The following is a 14,343-nucleotide window of genomic DNA, read 5'->3' as shown; positions in this document are numbered from 1 at the left end:
TAACTTTTCCTAAAGGGAAGATGGCCAGTTTCCAGCCAGTAAAGCAGAACTGCGTAATTTGACATGCGTTCCTAGTTGCTTCTCATAAAGCCTGTAGTTAAGAGTTGATTTCTTCTGTACCTGGCTTTGACTTCCATATATTTGAGTAAAACAAACAAAAAAAAATTTGCACTGTTCATTTTACTCTCTTCCCTCAAACAGCAAATGTAAACTAGCAAAACCTAGAAACTCTTGTTTTTTCATTATGCAACTTGAGATGTTCCAGTTGTATGTCTTAGTTCCTGAATATGGGACCTGATTTTAATGTCTCTGTAAACTGGCGATGTAATGAAGTGCTGTGTATCAGGAAATTGTACACTATTTACCTTCTTTCCTGTTCATAAGCTGAGCCATATGTACATAATCTAGATTTGTTTTCCTAGTTTTGCACTTTTATAGCCTATTTTTTGAAGATGGATTCACTTGGAAAATGGTTAATCTATTTTTTTGCGTGATCTTTCAATGAGTCTTATAGAATGCATGCTGTAACTATCATCTATGTACCTTATGGGGTTCTGTGATTAAAACATGTACAGGGCTGTATTAAGATGTGTAAGCAAACAGACCTAAGATGTGTTTTTAATCTTCCTTCATGCCGGTACAGTTTCCCTCAAGGCTTTTTAGTAGATATCTTGGGGGTCGAATGGAAAAATGGACATGAAGACTCTATTTCATGGCAGCCCAGTCCTGTACTTCAGAATACACTTTGCCCATCAGTATTAACTATTGGGATACTACTGGTTTTGTATGTTTCTTTGGAGATAACAGTGCATATATAGAGGTACAAATTGTTGATTTTTCTTTTTGTTTTTGTATTTATTTCATTCCATTTTGTTTTATTTTAATTGTTGAAACCAGAAGTTGTCAAGCAGTAGGCACACATTACTCATTTAATTTATGATGTATTTCACTTTAGTTGAGTATATTATTACATGTGGATGTAAATATAGACCTGGTGTTTTGCAAAACTGGTTTCTGTGTCTTGTTTTCAAAGATTAAAATTAGTTGGATGGAATTTCATATTCTCTTGACCTTTCATCATACTCAGACCCCTGTGGGAGGAGATGAAGGATCTGCCAATAACCAAACCCAAATTCATGTCCTATTCAGTTGCTCTCATGAAAATACTGAGTCACTTCCCAGGAAATCTGGCTGAGGCTTGGAGGACAACTCTATAAAGAAGAAACCTTTTGTTTCTTCCTCTTCAGTTTTCTTCCTTTAAGAAAAACAGAGTTCTTGTATACGTACATTGTGGTAATAAGAAAGAGTAAGGGCATGGATTTTTAAAAAAAATTATTTTTGAAGCTTCAGAATTTGTAAGGGCTTTTTGGGAAAAAAAAATAAATCTAGATCTGATGTGTTCTTGGAGCTTGACTGACTGGCATTGCCTTTGATAGTATCTGAAAACCAGATTAAGAGCTTGGGGAAGACAGTTGGAAAAGACTTGTCAAAGGCAACTCACCCTCAAGAGAAGAGAGCTCCTCAGATGATATCCTCATTATAAATTAACTTCATTTAAGGGCACATAGATGTGACCAGTGCCTCAGTGGCATCTCAGATTAAGCTTTTGATTATTGTGCTGGGCTGGTACTGGTGGCTGTGATTAAAGTTTGTGGAAGTAGGCTAGGCTGCTTTGACTAAAGAAAAGGCAGTGCTGGTGGGGAGAACAGAAACTTCAAAGTGGAAGCCTAACAAAATGAAGTGATATGTAGATATATGTTGATCTGTCACTTGCTTTGGGACTAGTGAGTCCTTACAGTGCCTGTGGTGTACAAATGGGTCTTGGAGTCTTGCTGCTGGGGACGTTCATCTAGGCTTGGGGTAACATTGCTACTGCTAAATTCCTGTGCAGTGCTGAATGACGGTGCGGTAGAGGGGGGTGTAAAACAGACGTGAGCTATGCAAGTCATCTTTAATGTTAACCATAGCTATCATTTGGGGGATATCCTTGGGGGGTGGCTTAAAAAAAAAAAAAAAAAAGAGCCAGTGAATGAATCTAGGGTGCATCTTCGTTGCTGGTGTTGATTAAAGCTGTTCTAGTTGAGGGATTAGTGTGATGTGCTCCTGACTAGTCTGCTGTCATTCCTATCCTCCTGGTGCCAACGAAGCCCTGTGGTAACTGGTTTGCCTGATAACCTGATGAGTGCCGTTTGTTTCTTCTGAGTGGGGCCTTACTTGAGGACTTAAAAGTGCTATCTAAAATGCTGGAATGTATAACTACTAAAGTGTTTCTCTACAGCAATAACTGTTCAGATCACTTGGGTGGTAACATTAAATATAAATGTTTGAGGCAGCTTCTATACTTTTAATGAGTTACGCTGAAGGCACATTCAGGTGACCATGTCTTGCAACTCCGAAGCAGCAGCGTTAATTTTCTCATACTAGGAAGTTCTAGTGTTAAATCACCAAACAGTTTCATGTTCCCCTTTTTAGTAAAAGAGGAAAATATGAAAGTGCATTACTGAGCAGATTTCTCTGTTCATTTGCACACACTTAAGAAAAGTGCATTTAATTAGGATTAGCGAGTCTCTAAATTGCAGATGGTTCTCAGGGGAAAAAATAGTTATGAGTGCATTCATGACATTAAAATCAGTACATTTAATTCAATTTCATCTTAATATTAATTCATAACATCTAAAGTAGTAGTTCCTACAGAAGATGTTCATGTGATTTAGGATTAGTACAGAAAATGAGATCTAGCATTTCCAAACATGCAACAGCATGATTACCATGTGTAATTATACAGATTGAGTAACTACATGCTAATTACAAGAGTGCCCATTTCGACTTGCACTGTTATCTGTGACAAGGGTCTGTTATGTGAAATGCAATTTTATTTAGTCTGGAGTTTATTACTAATAGATAATCCACGTCCAGGACTGGGTCACGTGTAAAACACTGCAAAACTCAGGGGTTAACAGGAGCTGTTGGTGCATAACTCCAGAGTGGGCTGTCTGCTGCGCTAAGCATGGTATTACAACACAAGGTATTTTTGTCTTAAAGTTTAACACTTTTTAGACTGACACATTGGTCTTTGGTTTGACCAGACTTGAAAGTACAGCATCACTTTCTTTCAAGAGTTAAACGTAAGCGTGTGGTATCTTCCTGGATTAACTGTTCTTAATTTTATTTCTCTACTTGAGATGGGATGAGCTGTATCTGCTTTGGGCAGATGCAGAAGCATTATATTCCTTCTGTATATGTAAATATGAAAGCAAAGTAACGTGCTTAGGTCTGGACCAAGCTGGATTCCGTGGACTTTAGAAACTCTGGGTTTAGATAGCACTGCTCCCTGAGATTTCCTCCCTCTGTTTCCACTGAGGTTATCTGTAGGTCCCTATGTGCAATACCATAGCTATCACCCTCCTGGCTTAGCAGGGCTCTGCAGCCCCTAGAAGTTCTCACAACAGGGTTAAAAGCAGCAAAGCAAGGGTCTACGTGGTGCTGTCTGCCCAGCAAAAGGCTGGGCATTCCTCAGCATGCATGGGCATGTGAAGGGTGAGGTTTTGCTACATGGAGCAGGTTTTGACTAAGATATACCATGGTCTTGGCTTCTCTGTGTTGGCAGAGGGGAATATTCTTCACAGTGCTTCACTCTTGAGGATCTCCAGCTCTCTGATGTCTCGTTAGGGGTCCATGGAAATGAGTTAACTCCTTGCTCTTCTCTCAGGGAGTGCACTGTGGGTTTCTCTCCCTGTCTGGCTAGAGTGACAATGCGACAGCTTTCAGCAGCATTTTAAGCAAGAGAGAGTGTAATGCGTGAAAGGGAATCAGTCTCTTTGAGAGAGTTTAGCGAGTGTTTGAGCATTAGATGGCAGTGTTGGCAAGGAGGAGCGCTGGGAGCAGCTAACCAGGAGAGCTCGGGCACCAGCCAGCAGCTAGCTGCGTGGGGAGGGCTCTGCATCTAGGGCCACGTTGACTTCAGATTACTAAATTAATTAGCAAGTGCGTAAAAGTAGATACAAATAAAATAAGTAGAGCTGCCTCCAAACACACCATACGTGCAAGAAGACATTGACCTATTTAAATAATTTATGTAGCAGAAATTGTAGGATAACCAGAAAACTTCACCGACAAGTGAGAAGAACCCAAGGAAATCTGTGGATATATAAATGTTGTCTCTGATTTTGTCTTCTCACCCTATCAATATTTACCAAAATGTGTTGCTACAGAGCAGATTTGGTGTGCAGTTTAGCTGTTGGCTACCCCTATATTTGGTTTTATGATTAATTAAATGATGTATTTTATGATGTGTTACACATCACTATGAGAACTATTTGTCTGAATCTTTAATACACAACTTCTCATGAGCAAATCTGGGCTAATAATTGTGCAATACTTTGGCATTTCAAACTGATTTTGCACGTATGAAATGTTTTCATTCACCCTCAATGAATGTCATGACCTAATGCAATTACTGATTTTTCATCCATTGAATAATCACTTGCAAAGTGCCTCTCTTTGATTTTACCTCCCTCACCTTTGGTGTAGGTATCAGAACAAGTTGGAAGTAGTGGACAGGAGGAGCCCGCGTTACCTACGTGAGCTGGGAGAGCAACAGACTCCTTGGTTTTCTGATAGCTTCTTGATTTTCCTGGAAAATCAGGAGAATTTTGATTTAGAGCAAATGCATCCTGCCTTCAAATTGTAAAAAACAGTTTCATTTTGTCATGAAATATGTCACTTCAGTTCAGAATTCTCCTGAATTTTTAATATAGATGTGTATATATATAGTCTCAAAAAGCTAATTAAAAGCATTGCTAAATAAAGTAATTTTTCCAGTGTCAAAACTGAGCTCAATTTTTTTTTTTTTTTTTTTTTTTTCCCAGGAACATAGAAGGTCAGAACAACTGAACGAAATTAGAATTAATTCAGAATTACATTTTCACCAATGTTGCATTTTTTCCTCTTGTGTTTTTTCCACAACTGCTAACCAAAACCTCTGGAAAGTGCCAAGCTTTTCAGCCAGCAGATTAAGTTATTTTGTACATCTGTTTGCAGTTTGCAGTTTTCTGTTGAACAAGGAGAAATGGCTCAGTACTTCAGTTATCTTTATTGTCTAGATAACACATTTTCCAGGCTCTTTTTTTTTTTTTTTTTGGTAAACTTTACTTCGAATCACACTTTAGCTGAAGCACCATCACAGCACACTTCTCAATATTAACCCTGTGTCTTTGCTCTGGGCAGTCCACCAAGGTGGACGTGGTCTAAGATGAGATTTGGCACTTCTTAATTTCTGTTTCTTTTTGATTTACGTTCATTGTTGCGTTCAGGCTTGTATTTCTTCTCTCCCTCCCTCTGCAACTGTTACTTGAAGTTAAAAGGTAATTGAACTCAACATTTCTGTTCAAATTGGGTCTTGTAAAATTCTCTTTTAGCGGAACCTAAATCTGAGACTTTGACATTTTGACAGAATCTGTTTTCAGGTTGAAAAATTTCTTTCTTGATAAGAATTTTTGTTGTTTTCCTGTTTGACTCCAAAACCCTAAGAGCTGATCATCTTTAAAGTATTAGCATAATTGTTTACAGATGGTCTTTTTATATTAAAAAAAAAAAAAAGCAACAACACACAATGAAACACACACCGATTTCTCCCTTCTCTAACCTAGCTTCACTGCTGTTTTTCTAAGCTCAGGGGCTTCTCATTTTCTTCATTTAACCTAAATGTATTGTGGGATGAGTTTATCCAGAGCTATTGATATTTCATTAGTTACTTCAGAGAAACAAGCCAACAAAATTCTCGAACACTTGTAGAGCTGTTCAGTTCTTGTTAACTAAATGGAAGTGCTTGAATGTCCTGTTACAAATAAATGTGGTTTTATTGCCAGTGATTTTTGGCACTGCAATTATAAAGCTCAGTCTTGGGACATGTTAATGATGCCTGGATTACACCACGTCACTGAACTGCACACTCAGAAAGCCAGATCCAGTAAATTTACTTGTGAACACTTTAAAAATAAAGATCAGGGATAGTCTACCATGAAAAGGGACTTATTGGCCTGGAGTCAGCTCTGTTAGCAGGAACTATAGCTGCACTTCCATCACTATAAATTAAAGTTGAGTATTAATGTAAAACTAACATCAATTTCTAAACAAAACAAGCAAAAACCATGAAAACCATATTTCAGGTATGTTTGTCTGGACACTACTTCCTTTATGGAATTCCTTGTTTATTTTGCAGTAGCACCTGGAATGCCCAATGTCTAAGCTGCAGCCCTGGTCAGTTTAGCTACAGTAGAAACCAACAGTAAGAGAGAAACTCTCCAGTATTTCAAAAGATGCATTAATTGCTACACTTTAGACAGCTTCTCCAAGTATGTTGCATCCCTAAAAGTACCATTTCCTCAGCAAAAGCATGCTTTTTGTGTAGGTGGTATTAAAAAATGCTGTAAATACCTGTTCAGGAACAGTACCATTGCAGTAAATATTTTAGCGTGTATCCAGTTCTGGTTTCCCAAATATTTTTGTTAGCATTGAGGTTTATCTGACCATCTCTGCAAGAAGCCTCCTCTTCCCTGACCAGGGCCCTTTAGACGTGGTGTGGAGAAATGTTTTAGGGACTCAGGTGTCTTTTGCAGGATGACCAAAGAAGGCACCGAAGGGCTTAGCCCGGATGCAGGTATGCACAAGAAGTGCGTGAGCAGACGTCACTGGAAGAGCTCCCTGTTCAATCCTCACACGTGTCCTAAATTTCACAGCTAATGGATGCTGTTGGTTCCTGCTTGTGGCCCCGGTGTCGACTGCCAGCGCTCTGTCCCAGCAGGATGCCACTTAACTGCTGGGACCACGGGCTGGCCCTTTGGTTGTGCTGTGCAGTCCTTTACTGACCTGAGAGCTCTGCGGTGCTCCAGAGGGTGCCTCACAGAATCCCAGCCCCACAGGCTCGGTGAGGTCCCACCCCAAATCCTTCATGCCTGACCCCAGTGCCCTGTGAACCAGCTTCCCCTTGGCACCCGGCCCTCACGGGCAGAGCAGCTATTTAAATTGTAAAGCATTCGGCAGAGGTAGATGGAATTAAATTTATTCCTGGATTGTTGAATAATGTAATATACGTGTTGTACATAAAAGAATCACAAACCACCCAGCCTGATTTTCCTATGAAAACATTTAACTTTTATTAAATCAAGACAGTTTTAAGGAGCAGCAAGAATGAAAGCAAAAACAACAATTGAACTAGCTTTCAAAGTTGCCCTGTAGCCAAAACATCCATATAAGAAGCTGAAGGGTTGATTTTATTTGTTTGTTTGTTTATCCAGTTGAAGTGCATCACCAATAATTAACAACAACAACAAAGAAAAAAAAAAAAGGGAAAAAAAGATGCAAGTTCAAACCCTTGGAATAAATCAGAGTGGTCTCCAGAGCCTCCCAGAGTTGCCTACAGCTGCTTTGGCTGTCTCCATCAACACAGGAACACTGCAGCCTTTTAAGCCCTTAATCCTGCCCAGGCCCAATACTGCCCAGCCGGGTCCAGCCTAGGCCTTGAGGAAGGGCAGGACATGGCCATGGGCCCGGCCCCACAGCCTCGCAGGGCAGTGAGCTGCGGCACATGTGTGTTATGGCAGGAGGTGGGACCGGGTCCAAGCAGTGAGCGCGTTGCTGCTTCCTGGAGCCATTCAAGTATTCGGGGTCGATGCCTGTGAGCCTTGCAGGTGAAACTCCCCTCAGGCCAGGATTTGGCCCCGTACCTATAGGACATACCTAAACCATTAACTATTCTTCCCAGGAAAGTGGCAGAGGACCCTGTGTGCTGGAGTTAAGTCAGAAAGGCGAGACAAAGCCCTGGGGAGCGGTCTGCAGGGAACAAACCTGTATTGGCAGACAGCAAGATAAATTGGATGATCTAATAGTCCTTTTCCATCTCTAAGTTTTATGATTCATTTGTTATTTTAGCCATCTATATATATTTTTTATTTTACCCTAGAGGTGTTTCTTGAAATGTGTGCAATATATTCCTTTAAAAAAAAAAAAATCACTTAAAAAAAGGTCTGTATTGCAGGATCCAAGGCACTGACTCCTAAGTGCGTTCACTAATGAACTACCCAGCGTGTAGAAGAGGAAGGGTGCCTCTTGCCCCCCCGGTCCCTGGGTGCGGGATGGTCCCTTTGGGCTGCAGGTGAGAGGGTGGCGGGTGGAGGGGGGCTGGCTCTGGGTGGTGGGGATGGCTGAGGAAGAAGGGAGGGATTGTGCCTGCTGGCTTCTGCCTGCCATGCTGGGCTGGACCAGCCCCTGAGCAGTGCTTGGCTTGGGGATGGTTGGGAGATGGCTTGGGGTTGGTTTTGGGATGGCTTGGGGACAGTGAACAGTGCCCAGGGGTGGCATTGCTGCCACCATGCAGCTGGCAGGGTAGCTCCAGGTGGGTGCTGCGCTCATCTCCTCTTTTATCACCCCGAGGAGGAGTGGTGGCAATTAAACACAGCTAACAGGTGATCCTGTACCCATCAAAATTTAATGAGTACAAGGCTTGGGAATCTCTGCCACGTCTGGCTTTGCCTCATCTGCAGTAAATAACAGATGATGGTGGTGCGGCAGCAGCGCGAGCTCCTGAGCTCGGCGCATGAGGCATCGCCCGGTTCGGAGGGAGCGTTACGGGGAACGAGGGAGTACTTAGGGAAACTAAGTGTTAAACAGAGCCATCCGTCTGAGGTGGAGCACTTGAGAGAAGGGTATTTGGTATCTCAATCATGCCTGGTTTATGGCTAGCGAGCCTTGAATTTGTGTGACAGCAGCCCAATGCCTCGCTGTAGATTACATCATAAATAACCCAGGCATGGAGTGGTCAGAGGAGCCAGATGAGGGAGCGAAAAGGATGTGTAGAAACGAACACAGGGTGGTGTAGTTAGATTTTTCTTTTTTCTTTATTTTTTTTTAATGATTATTATTTAAGGGAAGGGAGGCTGCTAGAAATCATTCGTGAGTTTTACTGAAACAGGCACATTCCTGTGGTTTTTACTCCCACAGTCTCTCCAGGTCAGTCTTTTTCTTTCTCTGTAGAGAAAGAAAGGGGGGAAAAAGAAAGAAAGAAAGAAAAGAAAAACCCACACAAAAATCAATCCATCAAATGTCATTACAGATTTATTAAGCCTGATGTAGAAAGACTTTTAACAGTAACATCTTCAGAAAGCATAAAAAGAGCACTTCTGTTCAGTCTTGTGCTTTGAAAATCTAAATATATTTTTATCATATAAATAATTCTTTTCATGTTTTAAGTGCATCTGTTTTTTTTTTTTTTTCCTTTTCAAATTTCCATTTTACAATTGGCCAAAACTGAAGTCTGCATTGACTGAAATGAAGCCATTTGCAAAGCTAATGATGTTGTGAAGCATGTCTATGGTGAACCATATCAGCTAGATTTCAGAAAGGTAGTTCAATGAGTGCAGCATTAAAATGAGGGACAGCCTCCAGCAAAATCATAATTGAACACACCCAAGTCCTTAATGTCTGCAGTTGGGTTTCCTGATGCAAATTACGATAACATTTCAGATGTGAGCAGTCGCTTTCCAATAGCTGCAGTGGAAAAGAGACATTTTATGCCACAAAGGAAAGAATTACCATGTTTAAAAATGTAAATAATATATGTATAGAAACCTTTTTTATGGAAATGAGGCATTCAGGATTATGTGAACAGTTTGGGCTATTTTTTTTTTCCTTTTAAACACAACAGATAAAGATGTGTGATCTATTATTCAGGGCTTTAATTACAGTTCTAAAACTGCAGTGATTTTATTAAAAAAAAAAATCCCTGGGCATAAAAAGTAATGTTTTTTTTTTTTTTTTTTTTTTTTTTTTTTGGTAAAGTTGAGGGATTTTTTTTTTTTTTTACAATGTATTTGCAATGATAAAAAATAAAGAACAAAAAATCACTGTTGATAGATTTCTATGCTGCAAAATCATACACAGAAATACATCTTAAATACACTGGAATACAGGCGTCTTCCTGTAAATCAGAAAAGGCCTTAGATAAATAGGTTTGACCTGATTTAAATTTAATGAGATACATAGTCCTGATTGTTAATAATTGGTTTGGGGAAACCCAAAACAATAAAAGCAGTAATCTCCTCTAGTATAAATTATACGAATTTATTTAGCAATCAACCAAAGAAAAAAATACCATTAACATTTTCAATTTGTTTAGTTTAAGTTAGTTGTAATAAGCAAATAATTTGAAGCAAAATTGCCAGCTAGGCTTTGAGCAAGACAGCAAATACTGGGAAGATGCAGATCTGTGATGGATCTATTGGGCCACTAGGTGGTACAATCCTCCCAGAAGAAAGGGCTTTTTCCGTTGTAAGGACCATTCATAATCATCAAAACCAAGTGAAACATGGTTTTGATTAAAACAGCCTGTTGGCTCAATAATCTTAGTAATTTTAAAAACATCCTTAATGTGGAAGAAGAACACTGCAATGTCAGAAATGGCCTTGGGGCCCATTATAAACAGCAACAAAATAAATAAGGAGGAGAAATGAGAGGTCATGAAAACAAAATTAAGCTAATGTTTCAAATTTTGACAATTATGAATTGTTCCTCCAAGAAGACATTAAAAAAAAATTCAGGCACTATTAGATAAAATACAAAGAGAATAATTGTACATGTATGAGTTTTCCCATGGGACTAAGCATGCTTTAAAAGCAAAACTTGACTCAGATTTCCCCTCTTCCCCCCGCCCCCCGTTATAGCCAGCAATTGGGCAGGTCTCATGCAAACACAGACTTGCTTCTCACAGTTCCTTCAAAAACTCATCCCTAATTCCTTTATGAACCGTTAAAAGATGATGACCAAGGAAGCAAACAAACAAAAATTACAAGCATATTTTCTGTACAAAAAAAAAAAAAATCCCCCGTCATGGACCAATTTTTGTAGGAAACAGAAACAAGCAAATATAACAAAATCTGTGTTTGTAACATGGCAATATAGTTAATATATACAAATATGTACAGTATAAAAATGCATCAAAGGCGTAACTTTTCATCCAAACAAGCTGCAGTGCACAATGGAAAGCAGCTTGGCACCCCCGCCATCTAAGTATACAGGCAATATAGTCTATACAGCATGCACTTGTTACAAAATGAGTGCATAAGCACTGAAACATTCTACAGATAAAGTCACCGTGAGTCCTTTTCGAAAGGAGTCCCATTTGTGTTGTTAATATAAAAAAGTGTTTAATCTTTCCTTTTTGCGGTTTGTAGTATATACATTTTTAAGGAGAAATGAGTTTTTGATTCATTTTATTGTATTTTATTTTATGAAACAAAATTCTAGAACTAACACCACGGGTCACGTAAGTAACCTGGAGATGCTGCCAGTAACAAACTTATCACATACCACAAGCATTGGGGCAGAGCAAAACTGTCAGATTTACTATAATGGCCAACTATGCTCTATTTAAAGTGGGGATGGATCTCTTATGATTCATGCTGACATATTCAAGATAATAAAAACCAAAACAAATGCACAGAAGGAGAAATAAAAGGAAAAAAAATAAAAATAACAACAACAAAGGAAAGGATTAATAAGTGGTGCCTGAGCACTAGACAAAAGGGCATATTGTACCAGAGACATATGACAGTTAAGTACCCTGAGCCAAATAAGAACTGTTTAGCTTGTCAGCTTTTGCAACCTGTATTGCACATTCCAGCATTTGCTGCATTGTAAAGCCAAAACACTGCATTGTATGTCCTGAAGAGAGCTGCTGTTCACTCGGTGCCAAGTGCCCAGCTGCTATGTCAGCCGCAGAATCGATGCCTGTTGTAGACACACATGCACACGTACTGTTGTAGTGTGCCTCTGTGTGCACATGTATATATATGTGTGTGTAGGGGGCAGGTACCTGTCTGTAGCTGCACTTCTGCCTGGATACATGCAGACATGTAATTTTTGATCGGTACGTGGACCAGTGGTAAGCGGAAACATTGCCCATACAAATCTGCCACACCTGAGACAATCGCATGCATGTTTGAGACCTGCACCCCCCCTTCCCCTGGGGCTGATGCCCATGTGTGGATGTGGGTTTCAAGAGCATGCCATTGTTGCATTATAACATAGCTGCATTTTGCAAGATTTTATTTTCGTTTTTGTTTTCAAATGGTGATCTTTTTTTTTTCCTGTTATCTCATCTAAAAAGTCTAAGGAAACAATTTGTTGTCTTTACCTAAAGCCAAAAAAAAGTGAAAAAAAAAAGTTTACAGAGCTCAATGGTATGAACTCAAGTAGAGATGCATGACCTGCTAGGATTAGCATTTAATCTGGTGTCTCAAACAGGGCTTTTTACAAAGGCCTGAAGACATTTCATGAGCTGAGAGTGAAGATGAACTGGAGGTTTATTACTCTGCAGCTAAATCCAGTGGTACAGCTGTTTTACTTTTTAAAATGCTCTCAAAGAAAATATTGTACAGACACTTGGGTACAAGGAACAGCAGTGTCATCTTAAACTTTGTCTACTCATAACATTTTTGCCAGCATAGTTAAAACAACAAATGGCCACTGGTGTAGGCTGAAGTACACCGGGATAAAAGTGCTTGTACTGGTATAAAAGTGGTCCAGCAAAGCAAAATAAGCTGTACCAGTATAAAGTGCTTTATAGCGATACAACTGTTTTTACATTAGGACTTCTACCAGCCGAGCCACATCAATAACAAAGTTTTGCAATCACTTCCCTGACATGACTATAAAACTTCTGAAGTGCAGACTGTGCCTCCGATTTAATCTGCACAGAGCTCGGGACTGCTTGCTGAAGTTGTTTTCAAAACCATCTAAACATGCTAGGAATCCAAGGTTAGGACTGTGAGGGCTGTGTTTGGATCTGCGTAAATATACCGAATTCAAGGAAGTTACTCCGGATTTACACCGGAGCAGGTGAATTCAGAATCTGGCCTTTGTGCCTGGCACACAGCCATGTGCCAAGGGCTGTCTGCAGGCTTCTGTTATCACCGGAAAGCACTCCTTATTTCTGTATTCTCTCGTTTTCCTTTTGAAGAGATCTGGAGAACAAAATCCTAAATTCTGCACGCTTGTGTGAAATAATTACTGCAGTAATTAATTAAGAAAAGAAGAAAAAGGGAAATCCAGGCAGCATTTCTTTCTGGAATGCATCCTGAGTGGCTCATGCGGTGCCATCAACAGGACTTACACTGACATCAGCTGCTGATGAAGTAGCTTCGCAATCTGATGAAATGTGAATTGAAATCTACCTCTAGATGTGTGTCATTTTATTCCTTAATTATGTCTCAAAACACTGCTGTCTCTGTGGTCCAGCGTGTCATACATTAAAAAACACTCACTTTGCGCCTACCAGTGGCCACCTCAAGCTCTTCAGTAGCGTTCCTGAAAAGTTATTTGTTTTAGTGAAATTCGATAACGTCTGGCTGATCATTTTCTACAGGAGATGATCAGAGAAAAAAGAAAGTGGCAACCTGCGGGATGAATTGTGAGAGGGAGCAGGAGTGGCGGCCAGCAAAGCTGGGTGTCATCGCCCCGTCACGGCTCCGAAACCCAAAGAGAAGCCGGTCTCTGGTCTCCCTGTGGGGGGCCAGCAAAGAGGAATTACAGCACTGTGCAGCTCCCAAACACGGCTTCTGGGAGCAAAAACGATACGTCAGCTTGTGCAGGGAGATGGGCACATACCAGTAGCACTTTTTCAAAATATATAGAGGTGGTTATATCAGTTCTCTTGCTTGGGGACAGATGGCCTTTAAAGCCTGTTGTAATTGCAATCTATTGATCGGGAATCTGTGATCAATACTGTCTTTATAGAGAGAATTTTAAATATAAATTGCATCGTATATCTGTTTGAGAAGACAAAAGCCCTGTGTGACGCCTCCAACTAGCAGGAGCGTTGTGACCAGCAGGAGAGTTACGGTACAGGAGGAGAGGGGACGGGGACGGGGATGGGGACAGGGACAGGGATAGAGGTGGGGATGGGGGGACAGCCTCTGCTCAGCCTGGCCCCAGGCACCGAGGAAATTTCCACAGTAAATTATTTTTGCTGTCCTTTGCCATGTGTTTACCCACAGATGCCCTCACGGGAGGCTGCTGCAGCAGGCAGGATCACGCTGCCAGGAATTAGCAGGGAGCAGCGCCCCAGAAAACAAACCCCCTCTGGGCAGTGCTTGCCAGAGGCTGCCCCAGGCCCAAAGCCAGTTCCTTTTGTATTTCTGCTGGGCTCAGCCCTGCCTGGCACAGAGCTCTTTTGCTCCCTGCCAGGCCTGCAGCCCTCGGTCCCCACTGCCGCTGTCCCCTCTGCTTGAGGAACTGCTCCAGGGCATAAAGGGCTTGGTATCGGCCAATACATAGGGCACTTTATCAAAA

The sequence above is a fragment of the Aythya fuligula genome, chromosome 16 (assembly GCF_009819795.1).
Source record: "Aythya fuligula isolate bAytFul2 chromosome 16, bAytFul2.pri, whole genome shotgun sequence".
In the NCBI taxonomy this organism is placed as follows: domain Eukaryota; kingdom Metazoa; phylum Chordata; class Aves; order Anseriformes; family Anatidae; genus Aythya; species Aythya fuligula.
Note: the sequence above shows the minus strand (reverse complement) of the source record.